The 14,701-nt window shown below is 43.4% G+C and overlaps 1 long non-coding RNA gene across 1 annotated transcript in view; it reads right to left on the reverse strand.

The window, feature by feature from the left end:
• The window catches only part of LOC119972720, a 131,713-nt gene extending 117,223 nt beyond the window's left edge, over positions 1-14,490 (reverse strand). Inside the window, exons 1-2 of the long non-coding RNA XR_005462140.1 lie at positions 14,361-14,490; positions 10,306-10,970 (exon numbers count right to left, since the gene is read on the reverse strand). This is a non-coding gene — a long non-coding RNA (uncharacterized LOC119972720). The remainder of the gene's footprint in view (positions 1-10,305; positions 10,971-14,360) is intronic.
• Between the last annotated feature and the right edge of the window lie 211 nt (positions 14,491-14,701).

Genomic DNA, 14,701 nt, shown 5'->3' on the forward strand with positions numbered 1-14,701 from the left:
TATTATAAAACTTTGCCAGAAAGATCAAAGCACCTTTCCTCAATACATTCTCTTTGGAAGGTTGGTGCTTAGTACCTTCTTAATCCCCTTTGTCTCCCTCATCTTGAAAAAGGATACGGACCCCATGGAATGTGGGTCATATAGACCTATCTCGCTTTCGAACATGAACGGCAAATTACTGGCCATGGTGCTGACTCTGCGATTGGATGCATGTGTTCCAGATGTAATTTACATAGATTTACAGTGCAGAAGGAGGCCATTTGGCCCATCGAGTCTGCACCGGCTCTTGGAAAGAGCACCCTACCCCCTACCCAAGGTCAACACCTCCACCCTATCCCCATAACTCAGTAACCCCACCCAACACTAAGGGCAATTTTGTACACTAAGGGCAATTTATCATGGCCAATCCACCTAACCCGCACATCTTTGGGCTGTGGGAGGAAACCGGAGCACCCGGAGGAAACCCACGCACACACGGGGAGGATGTGCAGACTCCGCACAGACAGTGACCCAAGCCGGAATCGAACCTGGGACCCTGGAGCTGTGAAGCGATTGTGCTATCCACAATGCTACCGTGCTGCCCAATGCAGAAGATCATACAGACTAATCCCTTTAGCTTGGTTTCTACCTTGATCCAGACAAACCAATTCATGTGATGCTGTTTCCCCGACCAAAACAATAGATGCCATGTTGGGCCATCTGCTATGATGGTTGCCCAGTCTATTTAATTAGATTGTCTGGTGGCTGTTTTGTCTTTTGAGATGATAATGCCCAATGTTTTTACATTGTATCGACTTGGTTTTGGTATTGACATGTCTTGAAGATTAATTCAACAGTACAACTTGCCTTGGTGTACTGAGGTTTGGTCTGTTTGTTTGCAGTGTTTATGTTCATGCAGTTTTTGGAGTTTTGTATTTAATAAATGTCCTACATATATCCCCATTGATATTTACATTTTTGTGGTCATCAGCACTAAAGTGAGAGTTTATAAAATATAAGTTTTTTATTCCAATAAGATTCAGACATCCTGTTAAATGTGATGGAGGATATGCAGCTGAGAGAAGCTGCATGTACTCAGAACCTTGTACTGGCTTCAGGGCATACCATCAGTCATTTTAAAGCAGAAAAATACATCCAGCTTCTTAAATACAGAAAATTAATTACTGAAACAAATTTACACATATGCTGAGGAAATGAATTCAAGTCATTTGTCACCTGGAGCTCTCAGAACAGTAATCCTTCATTTATACAAAGAGAGCCTTAACTCCATGTTCCGGCTTAAACATTGGCTCTACAATACGTAAAAAATAGTGTCCCAAACAAAAGTAAGACTTAAATTTATATTGTGTGTTTCACAACCTCCGGAAGTTCTAAAGTGCTCTTCAGAATTGTAGTCGCTGTTGTAATATGTAAATGCAGCTGCAAATTCACACATAGCAAGATCCTACAAACAGAAATAAGATAGTGGCTAGATAAGCTGTTCTCTTTATCACCTGAGAGATCAGACAGGACTCAATTTAATGTCTCATCCAATAGGTGGCATCTGCGACATTGTAGCTCATTTGCACTAAGATTTCAGCCTAGATTTTGTGCTTAGGGCTCTGGACTGGGTCTTTAACCTTCGACTGAGCAATGAGAATGCTACCAATGAGACACGAAAAGGAGTGTAAGAAAAGCTCAATTTTATTCCGATTATTTTAAAAGAATAAGAAGAACATGTCAAAGAGTGAGATATGGCCAACAGATCTTAAGAAGTACAGAGCAGCGAAATGTCTTCGGGCCCATTAATGCTTCCAGAGTTCAATTCTGATTCTTCTATCATAGACTTTCATCCCATACCACTAGTTGATCCCCTGCGTTAAAAAGGCAGAAATTTCCTTTTTGAAACTCCCTTGGAAAAAAACAAGCAATGTTGTGAACTATCTCTCTAATCGTTAATTCACTTTCTAAGCAAATATTGATCCAGCTCTCACTACAGGATGTTAATTGACCCCTACTTCCTCATATCTCAAGAAACGTAAAATGTAAGGACATTGGAGTAGGTAATTTGGCCCTTCGAGACTCCTCCACCATTCAATAAGATCATGATCTGGTTGTGGGTGGCACGGTAGCACTGTTGCTTCACAGCATCAGGGCCCCAGGTTCGATTCCCGGCTTGGGTCACTGTCTGTGCGGAGTCTGCACGTTCTCCCTGTGTCTGCATGGGTTTCCTCCGACAAGTCCCGAAAGACGTTGTTAGGTGAATTGGACATTCTGAATTCTCCCTCAGTGTACCCGAACAGGAGCCGGAACGTGGTGACTAGGGGATTTTTCACAGTAACTTCATTGCCTACTTGCGACACTAATAAAGATTATTATTATAAATTATTAAATCATTTATATAAACCACAAACAGCAAGGGGCACAACACTGATTCCTGCGGGATTCCACTGGCTTCCAGTCAGAAAAACACCCCTTCGGACTTTCGGTGGTGGATGTAGAGGGGAAACACGCACCTGGAGGCTCTCTGCGCTAATCCCGACTTTTAGGGGCTGGTTTAGCTCACTGGGTTAAATCGCTGGCTATTAAAGCAGACCAAGCAGGCCAGCAGCACGGTTCGATTCCGTACCAGCCTCCCCGGACAGGCGCCGGAATGTGGCGACTAGGGGCTTTTCACAGTAACTTCATTGAAGCCTACTCGTGACAATAAGCAATTTTTATTTTTTTCATATAGCGCAACGGCAGCATGCAAACTTTTAAAAAATCAGTAAATTGTTGCATAAATGCTACGACTACTAAACATGCCTAATAAAATAATAGAAAGGAAGCAGGTCATACATGTTCCTCGGATTCCGTAAGACTTCATAAGACTCAAAGGGCGACAAGATGGTGGCAGTGAGCTTCCCCTCCTCCCAAGCGACCCTGTAGCCAATGATATCAGCCGCATCGTGGTGGCTGAGTTGAGAAAATATCACCAAAACCTAACTGATAAGGTAAAAACATTGGTGGATGAGGCCCGGTCCCAGGTATCAAATAAATTAGAAGGTATGAATAGAGTTATGGAGGCACGTGGGGCTACAGTGAAAAATATGGAGGAGGTCCTTTCCGATCATAGTGATCGGATATCTGCACTAGAGAATGAGCATTCTTCTGTAATGGAGTCCGATAAATATTTAACGGCCAAATTAAATGATCTTGAAAACAAGTCCTGAAGGCAGAATATCTGCTTCATGGGTTTGCCGGACGGGATTGAGGGCAACATCCCTGCGGAATATTTGTCCAACGTGCTGTTCAAAATGGTGGACGAAGGAGTTTTCACATTCCCCCCGGAGCTAGATCGTGCTGATCACACACTGCAACCGAGACCTCGTGCTGGGGAATCTTCATGTGCAGTCATTATGAGATTTCACAATTTTAAGAAGAAAGAACAGGTCCTTAGATGGGCCACTCGATCCAGCTGTATCAAGACCTCAGTGCCAACCTGGCAAAGAAGAGAGAGGCTTTCAGAGGGACGAAATCCGTTCTATATAAAAAAGGGTATTTGGCTTGGTCTATTATACCCAGCCTGTCATCGAGTACCAGTCGGTGGGAAGGAACACTTTTTTGACTCCCCAGAAGATGCAAACTAGTTTGTCCAAAATCTCAGTTTAAACTCTGTTTAATTATTTTTTTGTTTTATAAATGTTGACGTTATTGCGTGTTTTGGAGTTCAGTAGTTTTTGCATTGTTGATTTATATTAAGAAATTACTGTTGGGGTTTGTTTACAAGTGCCGTACATATTTTTCTTGTTGTGCTGTTGTTATCGTTGTATTGTTGCTTCTTGAATTTTTATATATGTTAATAGTTTTTCTCTTCTTTGAATATATGGTTAGGCAGAGAGCCTCCCAGCTAAAGATGAAGTTAGCTGATGGGAGGTATGAAAGTGGGTATACTGCAATTCCTATTCGCAAACACCCTGCGAATGGGAGCTTACAGTTTTGATAAGTTCATGTTCTGTATAGATTTAATATTACTATTGGAGGTTGTTGGGTTGCTGGGGTGGGTGGGGGGGGGGGGGGGGGGGGGGGGAGAGAGAGAAAAGGGGAGGAAAGGTATTGAAGTTAGTTGTCGCACACTATTCTGAATTTGTCTGGTCTTTGGACCGGGTCTGGCCACTGTCCTGGTGGGATCTCTTCACCTTAGCTTAATAGGATTCCTTATTTGTTAATTTGCAGAGATAATGGCTGACCCTGGCACGGGAGGCAGTGTGGGATCTCATGTCCTCCTTATAACTTTGAATGTGAGCGGTTTGAATGAGCCAGTGAAACAGACAAGGGTTTTTGCTCATCTGAAGAGTCGAAGTTCGGGTGTCGTATTCCTACAGGAAACCCATCTATGGGTGTAGGACCAGATAAGGCTTTGCAAAAATTGGGTGGAAAAAGTCTTTCACTCGGGCTTTATAGGGTTAGAGGTACAGCAATACTAATCGTTAAAAAAATACTATTTTCTCCCTCTCGGATTATAGATAAGCCAATGGTCATTTTGCTGTTGTCTGTGCTTCACTGGAAAACACTCCGGTTATTTTAGTAAGTATCTATGCTCCCAACTGGGATGACCTGAATTTTATAAAGTTTCTGGTGAACCTCCTCCCTGACTTAGACTCACAACGGATGATCCTAGAAGGTGACCTAGACCGTGTCTTGGACCCTAAATTGGATTGTTCAATGTCAAAATCCCTGACCCCACCTGGGATGTCCAGGGATTCGCCGCTTTCACAGAACAGGTTGGGGGGTCGACCTCTGCCGTTTTCAGCATCCAAATAGTAAAGGATTTTCCTTTATTTCACGTGTTCACCGTGCCTACTCCCGAATTAATTTTTTTTATTGTGGACAAATCCCTCCTCCACTCAGTGAGGACACTCGAATATATGGCAATTGTTATCTCTGATCCTGCTCCTCATTTTGTTGATTTTCGCTTTAGTTTTGGCCCTCACGTTTGACCACCCTGGAAACTAGACACCACTCTGTTGTCTGATGACAAATTTTGTGAGCGTTTGTCTGTTGCTATAGCAGACTTTATTAAGCCCAACAAAACAGAGTCATATCTTCTTCAACACGCTGGGAAACCCTGAAGGCCGTCACAAGGGGAGAGATTATCTCATATAAAGGTCACATCATGAAAATGGAGATAGTGGAACGGCAAAGGCAAGTGGACTCCATCTTGGAGGTTGACCATCAATATTCAATTGCCCCAATGCCAGATTTACTGATGCACAGAAAAGATTTACAACTTCAATTCAAGTATCTGATATCTGTGAACAATGCTGTGCATTAGTTACAACGTTCCGGGGCACTTTCTATGAACATGGGACAAGGTGGGCTGTTTTCTTGCACATCAACTCAAGAAGCAGACTGCCTCCCGAGAAATCCCTCAGATTCGGAATAAGGAAGGCAACTTAGTGTCAGCTCCTTTCCAGGTTAATGCGGCTTTCAATTCGTATCACCATGAGCTTTATGAGTGAGAGCCTCCTCCAGACACTTCAGACATGAAGAATTTTCTTGATGGTCTACACATCCCGACCATTGAGTAAGCAGGAAACGGGAATTGGAATCCCCTTTAAGCCCAGAAGAAATACCGAGATGTATCAGTCTGCTGCAATCTGGCAAAGCCCCTGGTCCCGACAGCTTCCCAACCAAATTTTATAAGAGGTTCTCCCAGCAGTTCACACCTCTACTATTGGACATGTTTAATGACTCATTGTCTGAGGGTCACGAACCCTGACCCTCACCCAAGCCACAATCTCTGTGCTCCTTAAAAAGTGTAAGGACCCAGTGGAGTGTGGGTCATTTCACTCCTTAACACAGTTGCAAAACTACTGGCTAAAGTTCTGGTATCTCGAACTGAGCCCTGTCTTCCGGTTCGGGAACCTGAAGTCATAGTATCTTTGGATGCTGAAAAGCATTTGACAGAGTGGAGTGGAACTACATTTTTGAGAACTTGGGTAGATTTGGTTTTGGCCCCAAATTTTTCTCCTGGGTTTGTCGGATATACAATGTCCCAAAAGGCAACATCCGTACAAATACAGTTTCCTCAGAATATTTTCTGTCACGCAGGGGCACAAGACAGGGCTTCCCCCTTTCTCCGATGCTCGTTGCACTGGCTATTGAGCCCCTTTCGATAGCACTGAGGTCATCAGATGGATGTAAGGGTATACACCAGGAGGGAGTGGAGCACTGGGTCTCACTCTATATATTACAGACCCGGCTCCTCAATAGACAACATAATGAGGATACTCATAACATTTGGCACTTACTCAGGGTACAAATTAAATGTGGGTAAAAGTGAATGTTTTCCAGTGAACCCATTAGCTAGAGAGGTTTGGCTTAGTTTGTTCTCATTTTGACTCTCACCCTCTAATTTCTGATACCTGGGGATCCGCATAGCCCATAACTTGGCTTTGCTCCACAAACTGGACTATTCAAGCCTCAGCAGTAAGGTTAAAGGAGACTTACAGAGATGGAGTAAACTTCCTTTCACTCCTGCAGGCAGGTGGCAAACTTTCAAGATGAATGTGCTCCCAAGGTTTCTATTTTTATTTCAATGTATCCCCATTTTTTTTTGCTTAAATCATTTTTATTACAGTTAACAAATGAATATCAGCTTTTATCTGGGCAGGCAAGTCCCAGAGTCCGCAGCGCTCTGCTTCAAGAGGGCCAAAGGATCGGGAGGCTTTGCCATCCCAAATCTCCTGTTTTATTACTGGGCTGCCAACATACAGAAAATCCTGGATCGAACTGGAGTAAAATGGAGGCACGGTCTTGCACTACAGTCTCCTCCCTATAATTACTGCACTGGTACCCTTCACCCCTGTAGGCCTTTCCTGGAGTCCTGTGCTGGTCTCCTCTCTCAGGATTTGGAAACAGTTCAGGCAGCACTTCAACCTTCTCTCACTGTCCTCGCTTGCCCCGATTTGTGACAATCACCTTGTTGTGCCTTCGAGCTTGGACCCATCGTTCAGGTCTTGGAGAACAGGAGGTCTTGTGCACTTAGGGGACTTATTTCTAAATGGAGGTTTTGTCAGTCTTGAGACTCACAGACAGATGTAGTCTGACAGGCTCCAATCTTTCCTTTTCTTTCAAATTCAGGATTTCTCATGTAAGTTATTTTCTTCCCCCCCCCCGGCCCCCACCTTCTTCCTTGTTGGAGAAGGTCCTGTCCTTGGCACAACAGAACACAGGATCTATTTCAAACCTGTACAACCTTAACCCATCTTCAGATCCTGCCCCTTTGGATAGAGTATATGAGAAATGGGTTGGGGACTAGGTCATACTTACGGAGGAGGCTTGGACAGAAACCCTCTACAGGGTGAATTCGATTTCATCTTGTGCCAGTCTGAGTTGATTCAGTTCAAAGTGTCACATGGAACACATTGAACAAAGGCAAAGATGAGTGGATTCTTTGAGATGTGCAGAACAAGTGTGACTGCTGCTCACTTACACTTGCTAACTACGCGCATGCATTTTGGTTTTGTCCAATGCTTGCTGAATACTGGGTTTCATTTTTTGATATGATATCCAAGATTTTGCGGGAAGTCCTAGAACATTGCCCACTGGCAGCAAATTTGGAGTCTCGGGTTCCCCAACATTCCATTCAGGGGTTCGGGCGGACGTTCTTGCCTTTGCCTCTTTAATAGCCAGGCGGTGTATTCTGTTTAATTGGAGGTCTCCCATGCCACCCAAAGCATCCGCATGGGTGGAAGACATGATGTCATTCTTAAAAAAGATTAAGTATACACTTAGAGGCTCACTCAGCAGCCGACCCCGGGGGGGTCTCCAATGCTCCCTGGCCCGCGATTGGGGCCCACCAATTGGTGGGCCGGCCTCTTTGGCTGGGGGCCACCTTTCCTACGCGCCGGTCCCTGTAGTCCTGCGCCATGTAGTATCGGGACCGGCGCATTGAAGGAGGCCACTGCACATGCACGGGTTGGCGCCAGCGCCACTGTGCATGCGCGGATCCCACAGCGTCCAGTTCATGCCGGGATCGTCAACTGGAGCGGCGCGAACCGCTCCAGCGCCGTGTTGGTCCCCTGTAGAGGCCAGAATTAGTCCTGGCAGCGGCCCGTTCACGCATCGTAAAACGCGATGGCGTTTACAACGGCGTGGACACTCTGCCGCAGGATGAGAGAGTCCCGCCCATGATCTTAATAAAATTGGCCTTCCCACAGTTTAGAACTTTGATCTGAGGCCCATCCTTGTCTTTTCCATAACCATCTTGAATCTAATGGAGTTATAATCACTGTCTGCAAAATGGCCCCCCAATGATACTTCAACCCTTGCCTAGCTTTTTTATCGAAAATTAAGTCCAGGACTGCCCCCTCTCTTGTAGGTCCTTCTCCGTACTGGCTTAAAATGTTCTCCTGGGATACATTTAAGAATTCCGCTCCCTCTAAACGTTTCACACCTTCTCGGTAGTACAAAGCACATTATTACATCTTGGTTTTCTTTGTAGATTGTCTTCCTCTTTTCCATTTTACAAAGCGATGTGAGGTAGGTCAGTGGTCCAAACTAGCAGATAGTATGATAGCGCCACAGTAGTTGCCAGTTATTATTTGGAAACATTGCACTGTATCATGTGTTTCAGAGAGCTTCAGATCCAATTTGGACCAAAAAAGGATAGAGCAGAGTACTTCCTAAATGGAAAGAGGTTAGGTACAGTGGGTTTCCAAAGAGACCTGGGGTTCAGGTGCATAGGTTCTTAAAAGGCCAAGAACAAGTGCAGAACATAAACAAAAAGGTTAATGGAATGCTGGCATTTATATCTAGCAGATTGAAGGTTAAAGACACAGAGGTTATGCTGCAGCTATACAAAACCCTGGTTAGATCCCATTTGGAGTGCAGTGAGCAGTTCTGGGCATCACACCTTAGGAAGGATATTTTGGCGTTGGACAGAGTGCAGCGTAGGTTTTCAAAAATGATACCTGGACTACGGGGGTTAAGGTACGGAGCGATTACCCTATTAGGCCTGTTTTGCTAGAATTTCGAAGATTAAGGGGTGATTTGATCAAAGTATTTAAGACACTAACAGGGAACGGCAGGGTAGATAAAGATAAACGATTTCCATTGGTTGGAGATTCTAAAACTAGGGGCCATAGTCTAAAAATTAGGGTTAGATCATTCAGAAGAGATGTTAGGAAGTATTTCTTCACTCGAAGGGTGGTAGAGGTTTGTAATTTTCTGCCACAAACAGCAGTTGAAGCTAGAACAGTTGTTTAATTGAAATCTGAGACAGATAGACTTTTTGTTAAGCAAAGATATTAAAGGATATGGGCCAAAGGCAGGTATATGGAGCTAGGCCATAGATCAGCCATGATCCATTAAATGGTGGGGCAGGATCGAAGGGCTGAATGGTCCTGTTCCTATGTTCCTAGTTCCAATGGCAGTCAGCTGTAAAATGGTTCAGCCGTCCTCTTACAACTTTTCTGGCAAAATTACACAGCTCAAAAACAAAATGATTTATTTCGAAGTGTTCGTAGCTTTCGACAGAAAAAGTCCCTCTGGGTTTTGGAACTGCTCCAAGCCAGGCAGTGGAAACTGTGGCAAATTGAGGGCTTACAATTAACAGAACGCAGTAAACAGCAGTCACCTCAAACTACTGCAATTTCCATTGACTCACCGTCAAGAAACTGTTCCAAGGCAGACAGAAAATGAAATGGGTAAATCAAGGATTTGCACACATCTCAAGTGTAATATTATTTTCAACGATATAGTGGCTGAGGCAATAGGCCCTTACACCAAAGTATTCAAAGGGCAATTTCTTCAGCATGCAGCTTTGCAACCTACGTGAGGTTTTGTATTTCATACAATATCAAAACTGTTTTACACTTATGTCACCAGTGTCATTCCCCAATCCGCATGTCATTAGCATTCATATTTGCAATGAATGCTTATGTTGCATTTTTGGTAAATTCTCCAACTCTCTGACTCCCTAGTGTATTGGAAGTGCGTGTCATTAAATTGTTCACCTTCAAGCCTTGACTTTCCATCCATTAAAATTAATGTGCACAGAAGTGGAAAAATTCACCGTTAGCATAGAAAATTAATGCTTACATCTAACTTTAAATACTTTAATTACATAGCCCATGTGTAGTTTAAACAGAATGAAACATGAGGAAGCTGTATTTACATTCTTCGTCATTCAATCCCATTGTGACTCATGAACTATCAGATCAGCCTACTCATGGGTATAAATCATATTCCACAGCTCCTCCTCATCACATATGCTCTTGATCTCCTATGCAATTTTGAGACATTCAACAGATAATTGTACTTCAGTTAAGCAGGTCATACCTTTTGACACCTCCAGTGAAATATACAGTCTTCTATATCAGGTCAAATTTGGCCTGGCTGCTGGTGACTGTATAGCTTTTATTTCCATTTTCATCTCCTCGGATGATGAAGCAATCAGTGCCCTTGTAAAGCAAATCCTGAACAACATTCAGGCTTGGGCTGATAGGTGGCACATAACATTCACGCCTCAAGTGCCAGGCAATGACCATCTCAAACAAGAAGAAGTTTAACCATCTTCTTTGACATTCAGCAGCATTGCCATAACTGAATTCTCCATCATCTGCATCTTCGGAGTCAACATTGACCAGGAACATAACTGGACCAGCCACATTAATACAATGGTCAATAGCAGGTCAGAGGCTGAGAATTCTGTGATGACGTACTCATCTCTGGACTCCCCAAAGCCTTTACGCCATCTTCAAGCCATCAATGACGGTGTGTGATAGAATAATATCCACTTTCCTGGATGGGTATGGCTCCAACAGCACCCAAGAATCTCGACACCATCCAGAACAAAGCAGCCTTCTTGATTGACACCTCATCCACCACTTTAAACATTCACTCCCTCCACTCTTGGTGTATTGTTGCTGTTGTGTATGCCATCTACAAGATGCACTGTAGAAACACACCAAGGCTTCTTCGACAGCACCTGTGACCTCTACTACCTAGAAGGACAAGAGGAAAGATATATAGAGACACCACCACCTTCCAAGTTCCCTTCTAAGTCATGCACCATCCTGGCTTGGAACTATATCATCGTTCCTTCACTGTCGCTGGGCCAAAATCATTGGACTCCCTCCCTATTAGCACTGGGAGTACTTTCACCACATGGACTGCAGCAATCCAAAAAGATGACTCATCACTACCTTCTCAAGAGCAATGAGGGATGGAGAATAAATGCTGACCTTGCCAGTTAGAGTGACTACTTATGAATGAATAATAACTTGAAACATTTTTTCTTTACTTTTTTCATGGGATGAGGGTGTCAGTAGCATGTTTCCCATCCCTCATTGCCAGAGAACTCAGTGGCCATTTCAGAGGGCAGCTAAGAGTCAACCACATTGCTGTGGGTGTGGATCCACATGAAGGACAGACCAGGTAAGAATTTCCTTCCAAGTGGGCTTTTATGACAATTAACAATGGTTTCATGGTCATCATTAGAATAGAGCTTTAATTCCAGATTTTTATTGAATTCAAATTGCCACATCTGACATGCTGGGATTCTAAACCTGGTCCCCAGAGCATTACCCTGGGTTTGGATTACTAGTTCAGTGACCATGCCACTACACCACTGTCTCCATTCCATCATGGTTTCAGGAAACTGTAGTTCATTTTTATTTGTTACGACTTTTATTGTTAATTTCAAATAATGAAGTTTAGAAATAATAAAATTAAAATGTCAGTCACTTAAAAACATGTACAATTTTTCTAAAGCTAGCTTGTTTAAGTTTCTTTATTTAAATTGTAAGATGCATCAAATCTACACTTAGCTGATTTGTAGTGCAGTTCTTTTTTTCGTTAGTCTCCTGTTAATTTCCATCCATGAAGGCACCATCAGTTCAGGAAGAGAGTAGTGTCGCTTAGTTCAAAGTTACAATTTGCACCTATTTCTTGAAGTCTCAAAGGACTTGGCAAGGGTGAAGAAATGATTTACTATAATGGTACCAGGGATGAAAGATTTCAGTTATGTGGAAAGACTAGAGAAGCTGAGATCATTTAGAGTGGAAATTTAATAGCGTTGTCCAAAATCATGGGGGTTTCTAACAGGGAAAAACTGGCAGAAAGTCAGTAACCAGAACACATAGACTTAAGGTAATTGGCAAAAGATTCAGAGGTGAAATAAAAATGCAGTAAGTCATTATGATCTCTGGAGTGCACTGTTTGAAAGACTCAATAGTTACTTCAAAAGTGAATAGAAAATATTCTTGAAATTAATTTACAGCGCTTTAAAGTAAGAGGAAGAGAGTGGGATTATTTCCAAAAGGTTGGCCCATGTATAAAGGGCTGAATGGTCGCATTTGTGATATATGATTCAATGAGGATAGGCTCATCTTAGTTACTGCAGCAAATAAATGAATAGATGGAACTCACTAAGAATACTTTGGGCAATTGACCCCAAGGAAAATCTTCAGGTGAATACTAGTGAGCTGGGTTCACGTGGACATTAACAATAAAATAATCTGCCTCATAAATCAGGTCAGTGCCAAATGGTTACATTTTACAATTTAGACAAAGCAGAGAAACCGAAATAAGACAGCTGCAGGAAATAGTGCATGTTGTCAGTTTTCAGGTGACTGACACTTGGTTTAATTTTATTATTTCTGCACTTCATTATTTAAAACCAACAATAGTTCTACAATCAATAAAACACCAACAGCTGATTGCAAGAGTGGCAGGCAACCTCTGCTCAGAACGGTAAGCGATTTGAAATTCAATTTTAACATACAACTGGCAGCCTTGCAGCAGAGGCTGACGACAGCTCAGCCAGTTACCTCCACTCATGCAGTGCGTAAATTGGGAAATTAGAGTTTTAATTTACAGCACAGTTTGGTGTAAGCAAAGGAAGAATGTCTTCTTGCCACTTCCTTAAATTCACATCTGGTTTCAATAGCCTTTCTTAAATATTCCCGACGTTTTGTTGTGTTTATTAACCTTTTGTTTTTGAAAAAAAACCTAGGATTTACTTTTACCAATCGCCATGAAATATCATTAAATGGGCCACATTAAAAAAAACAGCTGATGCAGACATGGATATGCACAACATGTTGGCTGTCAAAAAAACAAGCTACCAATCATATGCCTCACCATTTAGGTTTAACATGGGTTGACAGTGCACGGAATACCATCCAACATGCTTTCTGTGTCATTGACCAAAGTGACTATCTGCCTTCGTCATGGACAAGGTGGTAGAGCTGAAAGCATGTCTCAGTGTCAAACGCCCACGGGATGCCTCTTACTGGACGGCGACGCAACTTTTCGTAGGTGACCCACAATTTACCCCGTGTTCCTTTAAATCTGACTCACTGGAACCAACCCCCCCCCCCTCCCTCAACAGGTCTGATCGGACATGCTGCACAGTGTGACCCAATCGATTGAGCATGGAGGAACCAGCACAACGTTGCTGGGAGAATGGGCAGCGATTCAGTGTGTCGGCCAGCAAGTGAGTGAGTGCATCATTAAGGCGCGCTTCCAAGCAGTGCGGTCGTTTGAGGACAGGGATCACCAGCCTGCTAAAGAACGCGCTCAGTTCCACTTAACACGGCTTTAAAAGAGAGAGAGAGAAAAAGACCTGACAAAAACACTCTTATTTATGGTTTTGGCACAGATTGACTGACCTGATTTACGACGCCTTTATTTCCCTTTTTGCACACATTTATATATCTATGATTACAGCGAATGCTTTCGGGCTCTTGTGCTCGATTCGATCTTTTTTTGGGGGGGGGGGGGGGGGGGAAGAGAAAAAAAATAAGCGACAGGTGGCTTTGACAGTTCAGCGAGGTGGTGCCACCAGACATGACCACATTTCGAATATATCCCAGCTCCGTGCAAATCTGCTGAGACCAAAAGCACCGAGACTCAAAACTCTTTGTATCCCAGAGTGTCTGTGCACCAAGCTCTGCATACGAAATGCTATGGCTGTGGGTTTTCACAGGAGGGCCGCACCGCCCCAGGCCGCGGTTTTCTCAACATGGATCACATGTCAGGTGGAAGATGTTGCAGGCCCTTGGGGAATGGGAGCCCTCTTCGGATTAGAACCTTCTCCGGTTCTCCGTGTCTTCGAAAGGTGGCGGAATTACATTCAGCGAGAGACTCTTTAAAAAGTTTTTAACAGCCAAATAAAGGGGGGGGGGGGGGGTAGCTGCGGCAATACGGTCCCATTGCCGAGCTTCAACTCTTCTTGTAAAGCGGGGAGCAATCATTTGCAAGTTTTGTTAAACTGCCCGTGTAAATAACTTTCGTCCCACCTTTTTTGTTTTGTTGGTCATTGCCCCATGAGGGTTAACGGTGCGAGTTTGAAGGGCTGATTGAAATAAAACAGACTGGTCAACACTTACAAAATGGCGGCCATGACCCAGTGCGACCGTTGCAACCCAGTTCAAAAGGAGCTGCCAATCAAAGCACTTAGCTGAACAAATCGCTGCATTTGAATTGAAATGTTTGGATGCTTCCTCCGGCAACTCTCGAACAAGAATCTGACTAATTGTTGCAGCACATAACTGATTCCAGTGGCTGAAGCTAGGTTTTGTTAACTCCTTGCGGAACTAGAGAAGCCCACATCCAAGTTAAAACTTCAGACAAATAAATACTCTTTGTTTTTGTTCCACAGATTTGAAGTGGGCCAGGACAGCCTCCCAATTATTTTCTCACTGGGGTTTTAGAGTGCTGCTTTATTTTC

This window comes from Scyliorhinus canicula, chromosome 10, assembly GCF_902713615.1.
Source record: "Scyliorhinus canicula chromosome 10, sScyCan1.1, whole genome shotgun sequence".
Taxonomy (NCBI): Eukaryota; Metazoa; Chordata; class Chondrichthyes; order Carcharhiniformes; family Scyliorhinidae; genus Scyliorhinus; species Scyliorhinus canicula.